Below are 22,495 nucleotides of genomic sequence, written 5' to 3'. Positions count from 1 at the left end.
TCTCCTCTCCTCCTTGTATCTTCATCTCTTTCATCTGTTGTTTCTTCTCTCTCCGGTACATGCAATGATAATGCACATCATGTGCAAAAAGAAGAATCATTGCTGTCGGGCAGAAACCTTGTATCTCCATATATATTGTTTTGTAAATAAACGCTGTACTTCATAATACAAGAGTATCACACAAAATAATAGCAGATCTACAAGCTCACAACATGCTACGCAGCGACACGTTGTGTGCTTGTAGATCTGCAATTGTCACTATTTTAAAATGTTATAAATATTTTAAAATGATAATAAAAAGGAACGGTTTTGGACATACCTGTACAAGGTTTCCATCCGACAACAACAACTACAATAGGCGATCTACAAGCCCACAACACGTCACGGATGCTGCAAGTTGTGAGCTTGTACATCTTACATTTTTGGCACGTGACGCCACCATACGGCGAAACGTAAATCAGGCAGTAGCAGCAACTTAACGTGCGTTTCTCTCTCTCTCTCTCTCTCTCTCTCTCTCTCTCTCTCTCTCTCTCTCTCTCGCTGACGTATCATACAGTGATGACCTGCGGCTGTATAATTTTCAAAAGGAGAATACTGTCTTAAAAGAATGATGCATTCGCTCTTTTCGTTTCTGTTCTTTTTTCTTTTGCCTGTCTGCTCTGATGCCTCTGATGCTCCCTCTGTTGCTGAGGTGCAAGAGACAGTGTATGGTGCGCACGTACAGTATATATGTATGTATGTGTGTATGTGTATGTATGTGCATGTGGCACAGTGAATGGTGTGCGTGTGTGTGTGTGTGTGTGTGTGCGTGTATGTATGTGCCTGCGCCTCAGCAGGTTAAAGGTAAGTGGAACGGAGAGAAAAAAGGGGCCCGGCGGAGGAGTGCGAGCCGCATTTGTTCCAGTGTATCTGGCTCTTTCGCTTACGCTGCAAACGCCAAGTGATGGATTCTTAGTAAATGTTAAAAGAGCAGAGGCCGCAGACTTATTTCCCTGCCATGCTGAAAGGCCCGCATGCGCTTATTTGCATTCATTCCGTACACAGCGCTGTGGATTGTATAGTATATTGTATCGCACAGGCAGCTGTTTGTGCGCACGCGGCGCGCGTGTGTGTGCGCGCACGCATGGTGCGTGCATGCATGCAGCGCTCGGCAAAGAGAGGGATCATGTTGCTGTTCAAGCTGCTTCTGTCTGCGATTATTTTGTTCATTTTAGATGACACATTCGTCAGCGTAGAAAAGAACACTTCCCACTGCATTTCTCTTCTATATCTTTATAAAGCGTGGGATAGGAGGAGAAGGGTGACTAGTAATAGATGAACTTTCATTTTTATTAACTTTATATATTCTATGTGCAGGTACTGTATATATGAAGTAGCCTACTGCATGTGGCTTGTTCAAAATCAGGCTGTATTATGAGTTGCTGGCTGGGTATACACTGGAATGTTTGTTTTTTGTTTTTGTTTTACATTTATGTGTCAGATAATCCCATGTGGGATGGGTCAAGAAATTGTCCGGACACGGAAATAAAATATTCATTCATTCATTCTCCAAAGAGGCAGAATAAACTAATTCAGTCTCTACACAAAGCAAACTATTCACTCATGTATGTGTACAGACTAGGGATGGGCCGATAATCGTATAATCATATCGCAGAGATTTTAATTGATCGTGAAATTGTCATTCGTCTCCTCCAAAAATGATATGCGACGTGATGTGAGCTTGTAGATCTGCTATATTTGGCTAATGTTCCTCTCAGAATATGCATACTGGGGTTAACAAAAGTGGCATTTGAAGAGTTTTATATTTCTATTCTCGCGATAATATTGTTAATTGCAATTATTTTGGCCACAATCCCTAGTACATATACCCCACATAGACAGAGCTCCCCCCTCACACACACACACACACACACACACACACACACACACACACACACACACACACACACACACACACACACACACACACACACACACACACACACACACACACACACACACACACACACTTCAAAGGACCAGGCCATTAGCGACAAGACACTGTGTTACCTGTGCCAGCTCCATTATTATTTTTTACCAATCCCCCTTCATGTCAGTCAGGTGTGTGCCCCGAACCAACACGAGGCTTTTTGACATTTCCTCCCCAGTCCCCTGTTGACTGCTACGATATCAAACTGAGCACCCGCAGCTATGAGTAAAATGTCAGCGGGGGGGGGGGGGGGTTCTGTTGGCGTGGTGCCATATCAATATAACCATGATGTATGGCCTGGCCAAAGGGGGCTTTGACCACAGCAGTCATCCACACATGACACACAATCTGTCTGCCCCGTGCTCAGTCAGTCACACAACAAAGGTCACTGGATAAATGACTCTCTCACTGCTCTGTCTGTGCGCTAACCTAGCCGGCAGTTCCGCTTCTAAGCAGTGTTTTTCTATAAGGCACAGTATAGTCCAGTAAATGCTGTCATTCCTGTTGTGGTGCTATTAACTTTCACCCGCTTGCAATGTTACTATTCGCAGTATTTGTGACAGCTGAACCTTTAGCAGTCTTTTTTTTCTCTCTCTCTCTCTCTCTCTTGATTGTCTGTATTTCGCATTGGCAAAAGAGATTTGAAAAAACACAATATAAAATATAGCTGCAAGCAGCGATAATACAGGGCCAGAGAGAGAGAGAGAGAGAGAGAGAGAGAGAGAGAGAGAGAGAGAGAGAGAGAGAGAGAGAGAGAGAGAGAGAGAGAGAGAGAGAGAGAGAGAGAGAGAGAGAGAGAGAGAGAGAGAGAGAGAGAGAGAGAGAGAGAGAGAGAGACATGGATACTGGAGAGAGAGAGAGACATGGATACTGGAGAGAGAGAGATGGAAACTGGAGAGAGAGAGAGAGAGAGAGAGAGAGAGAGAGATGGAAACTGGAGAGAGAGAGAGAGAGAGAGAGAGAGAGAGAGAGAGATAGAAACGGAATAGATGAGAGAGAGAGAGAGAGAGAGAGAGAGAGAGAGACATGGAAACGGAATAGATTGATGAGAGAGAGAGAGAGAGAGAGCGCCATGGAAACGGAATAGATTGAAGAGAGACATGGAAACGGAATAGATTGATGAGAGAGAGAGATGAAAACAGAATGGATTGATTGGACATCTCAACCTATTGCCATTAACAGGAATCAAACTCTCAACCTTCGGACTAATAGGCTGCAACACTACCTATAGTGCTATAGTTTTGTCCAGGCTGATGTTGTCTGTTGAAGATCATAAACTCTTGCCTTCTGTCATGAACCAAGCCAACACTAAGATCACTCGTTCACAAACCATTTACCAATAGAGAAATTGTATGTCTCCTCGCAACCGAAAACAGTGAAAGCAGCCGATCTACAAGCTCAGAAACACGTTGCTATCTGAAAGGTTTTGAGATTGTAGATCGGCTATTTTCAGAATGAATTATGTCATACGTTGAAAAACGTACTCTCAAATATGCATTTCAGGTTATCTTTACCATTTGCACATGTATTCATTGATACAGTCATGTTGTTTGCAATTCAACTTAAATGAAGTCTGCAAGTGAGGCTTGAACTGACGACCTTGAGATTGTGAGGCACTCATTTAAGGGAGACGCCATTGGACCAACAGACAAGGAACTGTGAAAAAGGAGATCACACAGATGATACAGTTTCACGCAAATAGCTGAAAAATCCTGGGTTTAAGTGTTTTTCAAACTGCTCAAAATTGCGGACAATCTAAGGGCGGAGCTTACTGGTCAAAGCGATAGATGTGTTCCTCATGAGTCAAGGCACAAGTGTAAGAAAGTTTCACGACTTCCGGCCAAACGAGGCATGACTTTTGCCTGTTTAAAGTTTGCATTTTCAAAAAATTGCTATAGCGCCCCCCTTTGGCCAATTGGAGTGAGATTGGTTTCAGTGATATTTGGAATGACTCTCTACATTACTGCAACGTTTCAAAGAAATGTGAGTCTTGCATGTATGTGTTAGGGGCAGATGAATAATTTTCATAAAACTGCAATAGTTAAAATCTATGGAATCCTGGGAGTTTGGAGCAATCTGCACGAAATGTTTAACACTTGAGCTTTGGACCTCTGCCGACATAATGATGGGAGCGGATTTTCCATAAGTGAAAAAATGCAGAAGTTAGGAGCCAATGACTGTTTTTCATATAATTCAAAATGGTGGGAGATCTAAAGGTCAGAGGTCAAAAGTCAGAGGGTGAAAGTTGTTCAGCGTGTATCCAAGTTTCATGGCTGTAGGTCAAACAGGGCATGAGTTGTACCTGTTCAAAGTTGGCATTTTCAATTGAGTGCTATAGCGCCACCTTTGGACGAAAGATTGTGAGAATTATTTTTTGATAGTTTTTCATGACCATCTACCATATGGCCAAGTTTCGTAAAAAGCGACAGCACGGTTCAGCCAGAACTGCGAAAAGTGGCAGAAGAAACAGAATACTGCCAATATCAAAACAGGTACAGAGCTGAGAGCTCTGTCCCTGTAAAAACACAAACAAAGTGGATTCTGACGACATGAGTCCTACTTTTGTTAAAGTGAATGGCTGTTCACGTTGTTCATGTTAATATCCTATATTAAAATTGGCTAATGGGAGCGACCACGGCCACGTCACTCTGACTCAGACATAACCATAAACAAACCCAATACGCCCATATATAATAGGCAGGACCACGGCCACGTCACTATAAGACATGGCCCTCACAACTCTAGATGTGAGGGCCACCTAGCAACCCGAACCTCTAGTACTGTAGGTTATATTACCCATTGAATTTAAAATAAGATATCCAGTGCCACAGATATTGATAGGTCAGCAATTGTTGTTGTAACATGAGTGACGATGATGCACATTATGTTTACCAGTAGGCAAAATAGACGAGGAAGAAAATTAGTAGGACTCCTATTTTATATATTGGCATATACATTCATAGTTACTGTATACACACACACACACACACACACACACACACACACACACACACACACACACACACACACACACACACACACACACACACACACACACACACACACACACACTGTCACACACACACACACACACACACACACACACACACACACACACACACACACACACACACACACACACACACACACACACACACACACACACACACACACACACTGTCACACACACACACACACACACACACACACACACACACACACACACACACACACACACACATGCACCAAGCAGAAAACACGGTGACAACACATCACAAAGTGTGTTCCGATTTCACTACCCAGCAATGGCCAATCATGACCACTGCGATCCACAGACATGATTGTGTGGGTGAAATAGTCAGTGAGTGGGGACTGGTCCTTGGTGAGTGGGAAGTGGGCAGCTGTCCTTGGTGGTCCTTGGTGAGTGGGAAGTGGGGAACAGTCCTTGGTGAGTGTGAAGTGGGGAGCGGTCCTTGGTGAGTGGGAAGTGGGGAGTGGTCCTTTAGCCTGACACTCAGCATGAATTTTCATTTAGTTTCACTCCATTACTCAGTCTGAAAACTCTCTCAGTGCAGCCGTTTTGTTTTCTGATATGGGGGGTGTGGCCAAAGTGGGACTCTTTGGAGATTGGTTCACACTGGATCATCTCCATCCCCATTGGGCCGGTTAGAATTTCAAGCCGAGAAAAATCCCGGCTTTGACAGCCGTCAGTCACCAGACCCCTGAATCGCTTAGCCATAATACTTTCTTTAAATGGAAGTGGCCTTCAGGGTCTGAAGCCAGGATAGTAGTTCCTTGGCAGCAGACGCTAACCGGCCTGTTCAAAGGCTGTCACCAGCAGTTTGAAGTGCAGCTGATTGGCTGGGCCCACCACCTCCATGGTATCTTCAAGAACAGCAGAGACAGAAAGAAAGTCTGTGCGCTGTACACACAAAACACACACACACACACACACACACACACACACACACACACACACACACACACACACACACACACACACACACACACACACACACACACACACACACACACACACACACACGTTTGTATTACTATACTTATGAGGACTTCAACGTTTTGGAAAAGCATTGGAAATAGGTGGAGAATAGACAAAAAAATAGAAGATCTACAAGCTCACAAAGTGCCGTGCTGCAACGATTTTCGGTGTGTGATATTACAGCACAACTAGTATAAAATAGGGAAAACCCCCAAACCCCTAAACCTGACCTCTAAAAGTCTAATCCCAATGCTAACCCATCCTTCAATCGTTTCCTAATTTGTGTATCTAGCTGTAAAAATATGTTTTAACAATAAAACATCAATTTCTCTTGTGAGGACCACGAAGTTGATCCTCACATGTATCCTTCTGAAATTCAGCTATACTTGTGGGGACAATTTGGTCCTCATAAGTATAGTAATATAAGCACAGTAGCACACGCACACACACACACACACACACACACACACACACACACACACACACACACACACACACACACACACACACACACACACACACACACACACACACACACACACGCACACACACACACGCACACACACACACGCACACACGCACACCTCCACACACACACCTCCGCAGAGCTTCACAGAGGCTGTTTGAACAGCTCGCTTCTTTCAAGACTTGAAAAGCCGCCGTTGGTTCCAAACAGGCCCGGATGTTTGCAGAACCTTTTGCAGGAGCCAAACCTGTTTTTGTTGTTATTTTTTCGTTATATTTCCTCTCTGCCAGAAAATTAAGCGCCGCTTATTTGAGTATTTGCTGTAAAAACACCCTAGTGTAATGTGCCTAAAATGTGCCTAAAGTGTATATTAGGCACAAGGAGAACAGCACTACTTTGTCACCATAAGACTGTGAAAACATATGGACTAAAGGGAGCCGTAACACCACCCATTGGTTTCTACAGACCCGTTTTAAAGCTACTATTTCAGCGAAAAATTCTGCAAATACAACCAGTGTGCTGTTGGCGGGTAGGGAGCGAGGGGTGAGTCTTCATATCACTCAGCATATTTCAATCACAAGCCCTGAAAGCATCCCCTGCTTTATCATACATTTTTAGCGGCGCTAGTCGCTCTATACCTTTAGGTATAGAACGGATCCTGCTCTATACCTGACTTTGTCCATGTTCACCGTCAACGCTCTGATTGGTCAGACCCGTCAACGCTCTGATTGGTCAGACCCGTCAACGCTCTGATTGGTCAGACCCGTCAACGCTCTGATTGGTCAGACATGTCAACGCTCTGATTGATCAGACACGTCAACAAAGTGATTGGTCAAGCTTCACGTGACACATGGCTATAAACACATTATAAACACATATCGATGACAAAATGTATCAAATGCGCCGCTACCTTCACACAGGGTGTGATTTTTTATGAATTAATGGGACCATCATTTACAAACACGCATACTGTATATCATCATGATAATTGAAAGAAAACGTTAAACTAGTGATTGAAATCATAAAGTATTTATGACAATGATGACTAAGGTAATAAGTGTAAAGTCCGGTCAAATACACATTGACGGCAGCATTTTCATTACTTCCTTCCTTCCATTTCCAGCGACGGATGCTTGCCGCCTGTTTGTCACACACACCGTGACGCGAGGTGGCAAGTGTGTCCGCAATTTCACTGAATCTGAAGCAGATGCACCGCTGCCAGGTTTTATGCCTATATTAAGGAATTTCCTTTGGCATCTGCTGCGGCAACCCAACAGAAAGACAGTTTAACGATTTGACAAATAGCAGTTAACACTGATAAGGCACTGGGCATACAGGACTCACATCAGTGCAACATTGCATTGTAGTGTGAGCTAGATCAGCTATATAGCTATGGTTTAAGTGTGGTTGAAATGTTTGTGATGCTGTATTAACTCATTTAGCTGGGGACCCCCACAACGACCCCTGGGGGTCCCTGGACTCCACTTTGAGAATCAGTAAGTGCAGTAGCTTATATATAGACAACAGACAATGGATGAGAGTAGACAGAAATCATGAATGTAATGTTTCCTTTAGTCCCCCCTCCCTCCCCGTCCCTCTCCTGGGTGAATCACAGGCAGATTAATGGGAGATGTATGAACAGCCCTTGGGAGTCTCTGTAGTGCCCCGCCTCCCTGAGTCAATGAGATGATTGGCTCTTATTAAGTTCCTCATCAATGACCCTCTCCTTTCCTCCCCTGGCTACCTCCAGCCTCTTCTCCTCTCTCTCTCTCTCTCTCTCTCTCTCTCTCTCTCTCTCTCTCTCTCTCTCTCTCTCTCTCCCCCTCCATTGCTTTGTCCTCATTTCTGTCTCACCATCTCTCCATCGCTCTCTCTCTGTCTCACTCAGGGCCAGGTGGTGTTATCCTTTCTCGGGAGTCCCTCTGCTGGCCTTTAGTGCTTAATGTGTCTGTGTGCGTGTGCGTGTGCGTGTAAGTGCGTGCGTGTGTATGTGCGTGCGTGTGTATGTGCGGCTAAGTGCGTGCGTGTGTGTGTTTAACATGGTTGCTGACAGAAGTGGTTCCAGCCTATTGATGCTTTTATCTCCACCACGGGAAGGTTAATCAGCAGGGATTGATACCTGAACACCTCTCTACCGTAACCCCCAACCTTTCCCTCTCTCTTTCCCTCCCCTTCCTTGATCGTCCAATCTCTGCCATATACATATTTTAAGACAGACAGAGAGATCAGGGAATGAGGTAGATTTGTTTGAAAAAGTGTTTGCCGTATAGGCTATACGTGGGGATGTGTTTTACTGTAAATTCCTACAATACAAATCAAAAGAGATTCATCAGAAGACTTGCAGTATGTGCTGTCGTTTGCCGTTGTCTGCTGGCCACAGCACTTTTGCTTCTTTGACTTTGACTTTAGGACTTTATTAGGATATCTCTTAGCCAAAGGCTACTCTCCCAAGAGTCCTGAATTAAAAACATGACAACAAAAATGTCAGTCAAAAAATAAAATAATTGCGGGCCACAGTGACGCAGTTGGTAGCGCTGTCGCCTCAGAGCTAGAGGGTCTTGGGTTCGATTCCCGACGGGGACACTGTGGGTGCTGGAGGCGTGTTATCTCCTCTGGCGTCATCAGTGCCCATACCATAGGTGGGGTTGGCGAAAGGGCCTCTCTGTGTGGAGTTTGCATGTTCTCCCCGTGTCCCCTAGGGTAAGTACCCTCACAAAAAACATGCTGGTCTCTATACTGCCTCCCCCTGGTCATATTCCAACTGGTTGGAATAACGTGTTCCTTCCACGCGCTACGTCCTACCGGGGAAACTACCCCCTGTCAGGTGATAAGAAGCGGCCATCTCACTCCTCATGCATTGAAGGAAGCATGAGCTCAGTTCGGGGCTCTCCCCAGGCTGGCAGAGGGAGAGTAGCGCCCAGGATGACAGCTTAGGCAATTGGCACTGGGTGAAAAAAAGTGGTTTACAAAAATCGTGGGATAAAAAAAAACCCAGATAGAGGCTACAGTATGTATGTAGTTCAAACACGGCCAAACATTTTGTTTGACTAGACAAGGAGAATTTAGATTGATAACAGGGGTTTTTGAGTCGTTCACACTCAACATCTGCAGATTAGCTCGGTTAGAATTCAGTGGCTCCCTGTTCATGCTGGCTTAAATGTTTAACTCACCCAAATTACAATTTGGACTCAATCTAGGAGTGTTACTGGCTTTGCACAGGGATGTTGGAAGTGGATTGTGGCCCAGGTTGTTTTAAGTAGGCTATAGTCATAAAGCCATACTGTATGTGAGTCATAGAGGAATGACACATTAGGTATATTTAGACATATAGAGTGGATGTCTAAAAAAAAAAATCACATATAACTGATAAAACATTTTATTATGTGCTCAGATCTCTCTCAATACAGTAAAACAAAAGTACCAAGATGACTTCAAAAAAGCACACCCTGTGTGAAGGAAGCGGTGCCTTTGGGGCGGGGCTTAACTCATTTCAGTTCGTCCCTATTGGTGGTCTGAGTCCACTTACCAAATTTGTACTTGGTAGCATGCTGCAAACTGGAATGATGGCTGTTTAAAGCCCAGCCAATCGGCAGACAGAGGGGGCGGGGCTTAAGTAATTACAGTTCGTCCCTATTGCTGGTTTTAGTGCATGTACAAAATGTGTACTCCGTAGCATGCTGCGAACTTGAGTTATGGCTGTTTGAAGGCCAGCCAATGGGAAGACAGAGGGGGCGGGGCTTCAGCAATTCATGCTGGTCCCTATTGGTGGTCTAAGTCCACATACCAAATGTGGACTTGGTGGCATGCTGCAAACTGGAGTTATAGCTGTTTAAAATCCCGTGCTCATCCCGTGCTCATACGGGCGCTGGTAACTTCATGATAACTTCATCAATGCATGCTCGTGCCTATTGGTGGTCTAAGTCCACATACCAAATGTGGACTTGGTGGCATGCTGCAAACTGGAGTTATAGCTGTTTAAAATCCCGTGCTCATTCATCCCAGGCTCAAACAAACGGACACACAGACAGAGTCAAACGTAGAGCGGTTGGCACCGCTAAAAACATCTGAGAGCAGGGAAAGCCTCTTCTCTAGACTAAACCCTGACATTGATGGTACTGTATGGTACCATACTGTATGATACCATCATGTCGCTGCCCAAACATTCTATGTGACGCCTGTAACCTGTGTTATCTGACCTGTTTTTTTTCTTCTTTCTTTCTATCTCTATTCTTCTTCCCTTCCCTGAAAACTACACATGACAGGAGCTTGGGGGGGGAAAACACGTTTCTCTTTACACCTGTAAGCCTGTGATGTGACGATAAAAGTTGAAGTTGTGCTCCCTGTGAAGATAAATATATGATTCATGTGTCACATTAAAGAGTGTCATGTTCCTCGCACAGAAATAAAACCTTCCTCATATAGGGTGAGAGAAAGATAATGAGTTATGTCTATGTTTTGCATTATCACCTGGAACGGTAGCTTCTTACAGATGGTGTTTTATTATCAAAAAATTGGAGGTGAGAGAGTTCATCCTCAGAACAGAACTATCTTCTCCGTCTTCAACCTGTTAGTGGTTGATTTAGGATTTTTTTTACTTATACTGTATAAAGTAGTGTTGAGATGTCTTGAGGAAAGAACAAGTGGAGCCAAAGATGACTATTTAACTATTTATAGTCTATCGTGGTGCATCCGGCTTTGTCGAGTGTCTATACAACGTGTTTCGGGGGAGGGAAGCCGGGCGGGGAGGGTGATTATTGTCACTGCACGATGCACGTATACCTACAGGCTGGGGGCGGCACCTCTCAATAGGGAGTGTTGGGCGGGAGGAGGTGCTCCTCACTGGTAGGTGCGTCAGTAGGATACAACAGCAGTGACAGCACACAAATGTTTGTGGGGAGGAATCAATTGGTGTAACAAATACATTGGGGAGGAAAAGGTTTAAAAAGCAAAACAAACTAACAAAAGCATAAGACATTAGCAAAAGTACTCTATGGCCATGTAATCAACAGACAATACTATAAAAACTGGTCAAACATTGGCAAATAACATAAGAAAGAGGCAACATTTTTGAAAATACCCGACTTCAAGCTCATTGAACCAACCGATAACCTCACAACACTAGGTAGCGATAGCTTATAGATCTGCTATTTTCCTACAGTGTAGGAAACCCGCCATGCCACCACATCCTTTATTCTCCTCCATCTCCTGAACTCGAGGGAAACGACGGCCGGTGAGCTTCGGAAAAATGAAAGTCCAGATCAATGACAATAATGATCTTGGTTGCATTTATCTCTCTCTGTCTCTCTCTCTCTTCCTCTTTCTCTCTCTGCAGCTGTTTAGCTGCTTCATCATATCGATTTTTTTTTAGCGGTGCCAACCGCTCTACATTTGACTTTGTCTCCGTGTCCGTCCGTCGTCCGTCCGTCGTCCGTCCATCGTATGAGCCCGGGATGAGCACGGCAAAGAAGAAACACATACAAACACACACGCGCACACACACACACACACACACACACACACACACACACACACACACACACACACACACACACACACACACACACACACACACACGGACGGACGTGGAGACTGCCTATGCCATCTCTCCTCTCATTGCCCACACGTACCACTGGTTATCAAAGAGGGGTCCAGGGACCCCCAGCGTATGTTATGTCCGAGCACGGGATGAGCACGGGATTTTAAACAGCTATAACTCCAGTGTGCAGCATGCCACCAAGTCCAAATTTGGTATGTGGACTTAGACCACCAATAGGGACGAGCATGAATTGCTGAAGTTATCAAAGAGGGCTCCAGGGACCCCCAGCGTATGTTATGTCCGTCCGCCCGCATGAGCACGGGATTTTAAACAGCTATAACTCCAGTTTGCAGCATGCCACCAAGTCCAAATTTGGTATTTGGACTTAGACCACCAATAGGGACGAGCATGCATTGCTGAAGCCCCGCCCCCTCTGTCTTCCCATTGGCTGGCCTTTAAACAGCCATAACTCAAGTTCGCAGCATGCTACGGAGTACAAATTTTGTACATGGACTAAAACCACCAATAGGGACGAACTGTAATTACTTAAGCCCCGCGCCCTCTGTCTGCCCATTGGCTGGGCTTTAAACAGCCATTATTCTAGTTTGCAGCATGCTACCAAGTACAAATTTGGTAAGTGGACTCAGACGACCAATAGGGACGAACTGAAATGAGTTAAGCCCCGCCCCAAAGGCACCGCTTCCTTCACACAGGGTGTGATTTTTGAAAAATAGTGAACATTTGAATATATCTTATATCTTAAATAAATGTTTGAATATATATATATATATATATATATATATAAGCCAACATTTGTAACTCAAATCTTTGCTTTTGGGGATTCTACAGATGTCTAAATAAACAGTTTTCTGAAAACCGTATGTTGCTATATATTATCAGTGGTCCTCAAACTTTTTTCATGTCAAGGGCCCCCAAAATTATATGTATTTGGCTGCGGACCCCCATCTGAAAAGATTTGTTTTCCGGATTGAATGGGTTAAGTAAAGATTTGAATTTAGCCAATGAGATGGTGGACGTTAGGCTCATGGGTATAGCCAAGAGGCAAGAGGAGACGAGGAAAGCCAAAGAGGAGGTTTATGGATGCAGTGAGAGAGGACATGCAGGTGGCTGGAGTGACAGAGGAAGACGCAGGGAACGTAAGCAGATGGAAACGGGACTCCCTCTTTCTTTGGTGTTTCGCCCAGGTGGGCGTTAGTATGCCTAAACCTAAACCTAACCTCACAGAAAATATGCCTTAACCCAGTGGTTCCCAAACCTTTTGGCCGTGACCCAAAAGAGTCTTCCCGGGACCCAAACTAGTGAAAATAGACGATCTACAAGCTCCCAACGTGTTGTAAGCTTGTATATCTGCTATTTTCACAACTTATAAAGTTTATTAATGTATTTTTTTATGGAATTTAGATTTTTTTTTAATCAATAATTGTGAAAAAAATAACAAAAAAACGAAATTGAAAATCTTTTGAAATACATATATATATTTACTTTTTTTAAATAAGAAATAAAAAAAGGGATGTTTACTTGCGAGTCGTGACCCATAAAAATGGGTCCCGTCCCACTGTTTCGGAACCACTGCCTTAACCTAACCTCAAAACCACGCCCACCTGGGGTCGAAACACCAAAGAAACAGGGAGTCCCAGATGGAAACGGGCGATCCGCTGTGGCGACCCCGATGGGAAGGGGCCGAAAGTAGATGGAGAAGAGGTAGAAAGAAGAAGAAGAAAAAGAGGTAGCCCGTTCAAACGCGACAGCTGCTGAGTCTCCCTCGGCAACACCAAGCATGTGGTTTGAAAAAGGTAAAAGCTGTCCCTGTGACGGTGACGGCCTTGACACACACACACACACACACACACACACACACACACACACACACACACACACACACACACACACACACACACACACAGTCACACACACACACACACACACACACACACACACACACACACACACACACACACACACACACACACACCTTGGCACACGCACTTTGAGAGAAATGTGTTCCATGCAGGCTACAGGGCCATCTGGCCTCAGCTCAGGGAAAGGTTGGATGTAGTTTGGGGCGAGGTGCTACGCACAGCGCACACGTCACGTGCTGCACTCTCCCTCGCCCCAACATTTTTAGTCATTGCCAATTCCCTCCATGTATAGTATATATATACCTGTGGTTCTCAAACTTTATCATGTCAAGGACCCCCAAAATGATATGTTTTTGCCCGCAGACCACCATCTGAAAATGTTCTGTACAAGGGACCTCCAGAAGCAAAGATTTGAGTTAAAAATGTTCACTTGAAAAATATATATGTATTTAAAATGTGCGCAACTTTTCGCGATTTTTCAAAAAATAGCAGATCTACAAGCACTGTATGTGCACCCTTTTGGCATAGTCTGTTTCTTAAATTTCAGCCAAATCTACCTCTTAATGTATTTTAGATGAAGATATCATACAACATTTCTGAAATATGACAGAAACTCTCAAATCCAAAAGGGATAGGGATGCTACACAGTACTTAGCTGTTTTATATTACAGGTAATCTAGGGGCCTGAAGTTTTTGCAGACTACCAAGGCGCTAAGTATGGGACCCTGAAATTAATTAAACTAACATAAGCTGCAACAAGGCATAAAAAGCCATTGGGCAGTTGGCAAACCCTACTATACTCTATGTCTTTGTGATTTGTAACCCTGGCCTGCCTCCATTCTTAACCAGATATATCTTGGAAAATACATGTTTTAATCATAATGGCACTCCCTGGTATAATAAGGTCTGTCTAAAATAATTATTAATTAGCAATTTTGGCGAACTATCTCTTTAATCTTTTAAGCTTCAAAAAATAGTAGTAGTACAGGCTGGCAACCACCAATTAGCTAAAATTGATATTATTTGCGATGACCACAAACTGACACATCCTGTTCTGTGTGAGCATATATTGTGAACCAAGTCCTTTTAACAGAATGCGTTTATATCAGGCTTTTACATCACTTCACAATGGACAGACATGAAAATATGAAATTGCCCAGACAGTTGACACACGTTGACCTATTGTTACGTCACATCAAGGCAATAACATGCTGCACTATATATAATATCCATGAATTCAAGTCTCCATGGGGTGACTAATCGAAATGTCATTTTGGGAGTGAACTATCCCTTTAAGGTGCGAAAGAGTGTACCAAAAGATATAGCTTACATTCAATATCACGTGATTACGGGGGAACAATGCTCATGAGCTAAAACTTCTGATGGAGTAAATGCTTTGAGTTATCCATTGCTCAGGTGCCAGTGGAATACGCTATCTCTCCCAGTTTCCGCTCCCCGCTGAGCAACCTGTAGGATTCACTTTAGTGCAGCGACAAGGAAGAGCACCCCCCTCCCGTGCCGACTTCCCCACCCACGAACCACGAGCGCTCTCCAATTCTGTACACACAGTTCATCCTCCCTGAGCTATACACTTTATTGTTATCACATGAAACAAGCCACCCCACCCACACCTCTCTCTCTCTCTCTATCTCTCTCTTTCTCAACACAACAGCCAACAAAAGTGTTGCCGACAGAAGGCAGCAACATACTGTATCAGTCTTCCCTTTTTCTTGTGATAACGATCTTGGGGGGAGAGGGGGGGAGCGTGCTTTAGGAAGTGAGAGAAAAGTTATGTGTCGTATGGAGAACAAACAAGAGGGGAATCTGTCTCGCCGCGAGGAGCCTGGCACTTTGAGAATCTAAAAAAAGACCCCAGAGGCAAGGTTTCCACCAAATGAATGGATATCGACTGTCAGGCTCACAGGCAGGCAGGGGAGAGAGACAGAGAGCGAGCGAGAGAGAGAGAGGGAGAGAGTAAGAATTAGAGGGAGGGAGAGAGAGAGAGAGGGAGAGAGAGAGAGAGAGAGAGAGGGAGAGAGAGAGAGAGAGGGGGGCAGTGGAAGATATAGAGGCAGAGGACAGACACTATTAAAACTTGGGAGAATGAATTGTTAAATGCTTCTATAGAGAAATATAAGACATGGCCTGGTTTTTATGCTGCCTGGGCTGCTCTGCAGGCGGCCGATAAGGTGGAGGCAGCCGGGGCGCTGATGATGGGGTTGTGTGGGTGTGTGTGAGAGTGTGTTTGTGCGTGTGTGCATGTGCATGCGTGCGCGTGTTTAGACATTAAACACGTGTGCGCTTGTGTAAAGTGAACCTCATGCTACTAACATGTGATTGGATTCTCTGAGATATCGCATGCTCTGCTCTGTCATCATCATGGCCATTCATTTGAGCGCGAACGTCGCACCACACGTGCGTACGTACACACACGCGCACACACACACACGCAGACGCACACGCACAGGGGCTCACGGCGTGCACTTCCGCTGCAAATGCGGTTAGAACAGGTTATTGCCCGCCCTGTCTCCTTTTCCAGAATCATTGAACTAACTGAGGTTGTATTTTGAGGAACTTTCTGTTAAAATGTTACGTAAAGGCCCGAAAAACGAAATAAAACGAGAAAGGTGTGCTCCTCGAAGCACAGTTCTCTGCCACAAGATTCATGATTTTTGGCCCATTTTTGTGCAAAATGGTCCACTCCAGCAAGTGAGTGGAAGGCGATCGTAGCTAATCAGAATGGAATATGAAAAGTCTGACAGATACGTCTTGATCTGCATGACCATAGAGGTTTGGACAAAATCTGTAGGAGTAATATATAAAAAGAAAGTTTTGCAAACATCTTTCACGCCGATCGGTCCAACGGTGCAGGAGATTAGCTGCTCACAGACTGACACACGGACACGCGGACGGACGTGTCTCGGGCTTTCATCCATGCGGCTGGCCTGGCGGAGACAATAAATAAAACCAGTGATGAATCCACAGTAACCCTTACTGTTTGACAAAATCTGTTTTGTCAAATGGGGGTCTGTGGCATATCAAACTGTGGGTCCTTGAATTTAGAAAGGTTAAGAATCACTGGCCTATAGCCTACATTATATTCCCCCTCACCGTAAATTATACCGTTTACCCGCTCCCTCTGTCTGCACCCCACCCCCTCCACCTCCTCCTCCTCCTCCCAGCACTCCCTCCTCCAAAGACGTACACACTTCTGGGTCAGGCATCAGCGGAGCAAATTTCTTGCGTTGACATTTTGTGTTTCTGGCACAATATTGACTTCAGAGGGGAGAGGGAAGCAGGGGAGAGGCTTGGCGGTGACATTCCACATTACCTAGGAGATATAGACGTGGAACTGTTTGCGTGTACAGAAAGCCTGCAGGGGGAGGGGAGGGGAGGGGGGGGGGGAAGGGAGCTAGGGAACGAGGGATGAAAAGGGAGGAGAGGAAAATGGAGCGGGGATCGCTTTGAACGTGTTTGTTTTGCCACATTTTTGGTGCGTTTGTAGCAAATGTCTTGCAACTATGCGTATAAAGTACTCATTGTGCAGAATGTCCCATTTCACAAGTTCTAAATGTACTGTATTAAAAAATCTTTTGAAAATAGCAGATGCACAAGCTCACAATGCGTTGCATCGCAACGCATTGTGAGCTTGTAGATCAGCTATTTTCAAATGGCCGAAATATATATATGGCTGAAGTGGTTAATGTGTTTTGTAATAATAATCAAAATCTACAAACTAGTAACTAAAGTTTTCAAATAATTGTAGTGGAGAAAAGTAAAAAGTACAATATTTGCCTCTGAGATGTAGTGGAGTAGAAGTAAAAGTCTTTAAAGTGGTCCTTCATATTGGGGTGGTGATGTGATGGTTTAAGCAGTAGACTTGGTAGTGGCCCTTCTCGCTGCTGTTCTAGCTACTACCGTACTACGGTATAGCTGCATTTAGAAGTCCCCAGATGAATCGGTTGGCAGAGTTCACTGATAGTGTGCGTACACTCAAATCACAGTTTTTCTACATGTGCACTTGCTGCTGTTTCTCCATCCCTAAGAGGAAATCATTAAATCCAGCAATATGCAGACAAGAGTGGATGTAGAGAGTGACTTCTACAAAGGTTTATGCTGCATATTCCGTTCTGTGTTTGAAGTGCATTGCAGCCCAAGCTGAGTCAGTTGTTAAACTCAACAGTAGCATATTCTCTTACAAGGCATGATAACTTAAATGCATTCTGGTAAGCAAGTTGACAAGCTCTACAACAGCTATTGGAGGAGCATTTACTTTGGCTCTTATCCAAGAGGAAAAGTGCCAACAAGTAGAGCTCTTCATGGGTCACCCGATTCAGAAAATACCCGACAGGACATCCATATTTTATCAGAAGCACTCGGGCCGGGTCGGTATCGGTTCTATTACCTCCGAACTCGGGGTCTGTATCATTATATGTAACACCCGAATGAATCCGAGAAGACCCATACTATACTTTGGGACTGTGTGTGCGGCGCACTGCACTGATCAGGAGAGAAACGCTATGAAGTGCTGTTTAACTTGTGCGATGTTTTAGGCTGGTTTAGGATCAGATTACTGCAGCGCAACAAAAGAAAATGTAGCTACGTAATGCATGCGTACCATACTGCAAGGCAAGCCAGCTGCCAGGCTGATTTGAAAACACTGGTGTACAATCATGGATTTCTCTGATACTGTTGTCCTCAACTAGGTGAAAGCAAAGCTTTAATCATAAAATGGCCATTGGTCAATAGGTCTGCTATTATTTCACAAGTCCACATTTATATAGACAAATCCACAGAGCGGCAATCATAACTGCGGTGTCAAGCGGCTGCCGCTCCGTGACACCGCAGCTACAGGCAGCGCTCTGTGGATTTGTCTATACAAAGACATTTTTTTGTCATGCAATCTAAATTAATAGCATACCGATCTGCATAGCCTATTCATCTTTCATTTATTTTTGTACAGTATTTGTTTCATATGCGTAAAATCTCAGAACTGATCGGATTTTGGAACAAATTTCACAGGTCCAATTAGGGTCCGGGTCCATAAGAAAAGTCGGAACGACTCGGAATCGAACCAAATTTCAGGTTCGAATTCTATTCCATTTCGGTTACAATCCCATTTTAGTTCGGGTAAATTTTTTTGGACCCATGAAGAGCTCATGAAAGCAGGTAGATAGACAGACAGACAACAACCCACCCATCAAACAAACAAACAAACGACGCGCCTACCCACTTACCTACCTACCTACCTACCTACCTACCTACCTACCTACCCAACCAACCACCCAACCACCCTGGCGGAGATGAAAAAAATAAATAAAAAACTTCAGTGAGTGTGTGTCCAAAATGGAAACGCTTTAACAATTGGAAACAGGTCCTATATACAGTATATACAAGCACATGCACATGCTTTTACCTGTATGTCAGAAACAATATAGAGGATAGGACAAGTGAAATAACAGAATTCACAGAGAGAGAAAGACGATATGGAAGGTTACGACACATCCATCTACATCAACCTCTGTCTGTGTCTCCCAGTGGTGTGGATGTTGTGTTGATGTTCTTCCCTCCGTCTGACTGGAAGAAAACAAGGTGAAAAGGCATTTTGGAGACGGGAGAAAGGCAGTGATGGGAGGTGAAGGGAAAGAGAGCGGGGGGAAGAAGAGAGAAATGCTCCTGGATGAGTGAAAGTCACGTGGATAGGATTGAACCAGAGAGGCGAAGGAAGCTGAAGAGAGAATATTTTCAGACGGGTGTCCGCGGCGCGGACAAATACATATTCATTTGGCGGCTCCTCTTTGACACGAAAATGTTTGAGAACCACTGATTTAAAGAGCATTAGAAAGCAAGCCCAAATAAGCAACTACACTTTAGAAACAAGTAAAAAGAAAAAAGTCCAATATTTACAAGCGACTACAGAAAAACAAGTCGCTTATAATAAGTGGACTTGGCAACACTGAAAGGGAGCGAGAGGAATGGAGGGGAGAGAGCGAGAGAGAGCGAGAGAGAGGGAGATCTGGGCGGTATGCCAGGGTCTATTCCACCTCTGCTCTCTGAGCTGCTCTGAGGTGCCTCCTTGCTTCACCCCTGTAATGTCATCAATAAAACGGCCTTTAAGAGGCATGGAGGACTTGACTCAGGGTTCAGATGGTGACCCGTGCCAGGCTGACACTGCAGCATAGCCAAGCAGGATCCTGGTAGAATTAATTGGACGTCACTTTCGGGTAGAGGAGACAAGGCCTTTCACCTGACTCTGTGAACTTAAAGGTCCATACTGTGCCGGTGGTCTGGCGTGCATGTTTATCCAATTGACTACGACTCGCCCAAACTATGACATTACTAGATCTTTCCAAAAGCACGCTTTTTTGTTTGATGTTTCAGGAAGCCAGGCACTGTATATGAAAATCAACTTGCAGACACTTGAAACTTGTTTGAGATAGGAAATCCATCCAACACAGGATCCAATAATGTTATTGCCTGTTTATTTTCTGTCCAAGTTACATTATATTTTAATGCCTTTTAAGTCTAGCCAAATGGAGTCCCGTTGATTTGCAAATTAAATTCAAACATCAACAACTCAAGTGCGTAATGATGTTTAGCCAACATTGGCTACATTTTTCCAATTAAATTCACTAATATTTTTATGACAGTGGAGAAAACAATTGTAAAAAACAGGGCTATCGTTTTTAAACGTCTCGTCCACTCACCCCCAATAGTAGGGTGATTTCACGTTATATGGGACATTAAGTAGGACAGCTATACTGTGTATAATCTGCTAAATTAATCAACATCCTAAAAAGTGGTCTTGAATCATTGCTACAGATAGATTGGCTATTTTTGCCAAGTGTTCCCCTATTATGACATGCCCAGAATAGGGACTCATGGGGTTCAGGATAGGGTGCATGTAATATCTCAAGACGGATCATTATTTAGTTTATCTTTTATTCTTTATTTGTCTTTAACCGAATGGGTCTATGTGGTTAACACCCTGGGCCGCATCCATAAATCTCCCCTTTGGCCTCCCTCTTCTCCTCTTACCTGGCAGCTCCATCTTCAGCATCCTTCTCCCAATGTACCCCTCATCCCACCTCTGCACATGTTCAAACCTTCTCAACCTCGCCATTCTTGTTTTATCCCAAACCTTCTAACCTGGTCTGATCCTCTAATGTAGTAATTTCTGACCCTCTCTTTGCTGATAATAGTCCACCTACAACCCATCCACAGCTGAGCCTGTAGATCAGCAATTCTTGCCAAATGTTCACCTATTATGACATGCGAGGGAGTAGGGACGCTGGGATTCAAGTGTTTTAAGTTTTGTGCATGTCATTCATTCCGGCAGAAAACAAAGTTACACTGGGTTGTCACCTACAGTAGCTGCCATACAGTAGCGGTTCAGAGCATCTTGTGAGTGCCACGGGGGACTGTTATAAATAAAGTGCCACCACAACATTGTGTCGTAAAGTGACACTATAATAAAAGATCGTTTAGGTGTGAGAGGAGTGTGTTTAACATTTTCTCTCCTCCTCCCCACCTTGTCTGTGGCCTGAGCCGTCATCTATCCTGGGGACGTGTAGTTTGTGGTGACAGCCAGGCAGTCACACACACAGACAAAGACACAGACACCACCCACACGCCCACCACTGTGAGCTGTGATCATCCGGCATGCCACACCTCCGACTGTGAGAGAATTTCACAGCCCTGATGGGGCAATAGAGCACAATATGTTCTCTGATTCATTGTATTTCTCCCTCAGTCTCCCCCCAATGCCAGATTTTTGGGTCTTGTGACAATGCCGACAGGGGAGATGAAGAGTTCCATCTACAGTCTAGATTCATTACCCAAATTCTAAGAAAATATTCCATGTAATCTCATAAACCCATTGCAAAAAAATGACGGAAGCATCTGTGTTCCAGACTGTATGACGGAAGCATTTGAACATTGTGGGAGAGGCAACAGACTAGCCTTTGTCTCTGTCCATGGTGCTGAAATTGGCCTCAGTCTGCAGACAGAAAGAAAATCTGAGTCACCATTCCACCCCTGCATGTATCCACGAGGAGTACAATTAGGAGACAGTATTATGTGACACAAGGTCATGACGATCTGGATTCAAAGTCTTTGAATTAGAAACCCGCTCTCTGCCTACGTGGTGAACACACAAACCAGCTGAGCCAGCATGTCAAAGGTTAGCGTCACTGTGACGTGGGAACATATTATGTCCAAAACAATTTATTTTCAGGAAATGGGGAATAAAGAAACTGCATGTGTTCCAATTGATAGCAAAAATAGCAGATATACAAGCTCATAGCACGGCACCATGTGCCGCACTATGAGCTTGTAGATCGTGAAAATGTGTGCAAATCTTTGAATATATATTGTTTTAAAGCGTTTTTTTCCCAGCTCAAATCTTTGCTTCTGAGGGTCCCTGGAACAAAATATTTTGAGATGGGGGTCCGCGGCCAAATACATATAATTTTGGGGGTCCTTGACATGAAAAAGTTTGAGCACCACTGATATAGAAACATACATTTTATCAGAATACTGTTGGGATTTAGAAGACATTTGTAAATCGGCTTCAGGTATTAATGGGTTAAAAGCTCTTGTTAATACTTTTCATTGGTTTAAAACCCACAGCGCTAATTTACAA

The 22,495-nt window shown here is 44.2% G+C and overlaps 1 protein-coding gene across 1 annotated transcript in view; it reads left to right on the top strand.

Annotated features, from left to right (window-relative positions):
- The window catches only part of adarb2 (adenosine deaminase RNA specific B2 (inactive)), a gene marked incomplete at both ends in the record, with an annotated part of 264,867 nt that overhangs the window by 195,538 nt on the left and 46,834 nt on the right, over nt 1-22,495 (top strand). The window lies entirely within an intron of this gene.

The sequence above is a fragment of the Gymnoscopelus microlampas genome (genome assembly GCF_963454915.1).
Source record: "Gymnoscopelus microlampas genome assembly, chromosome: 22".
NCBI classification, from domain to species: Eukaryota; Metazoa; Chordata; class Actinopteri; order Myctophiformes; family Myctophidae; genus Gymnoscopelus; species Gymnoscopelus microlampas.
The sequence above is the reverse complement of the archived record's forward strand: the minus strand, read 5'-3'. Positions and strand labels throughout refer to the sequence as shown.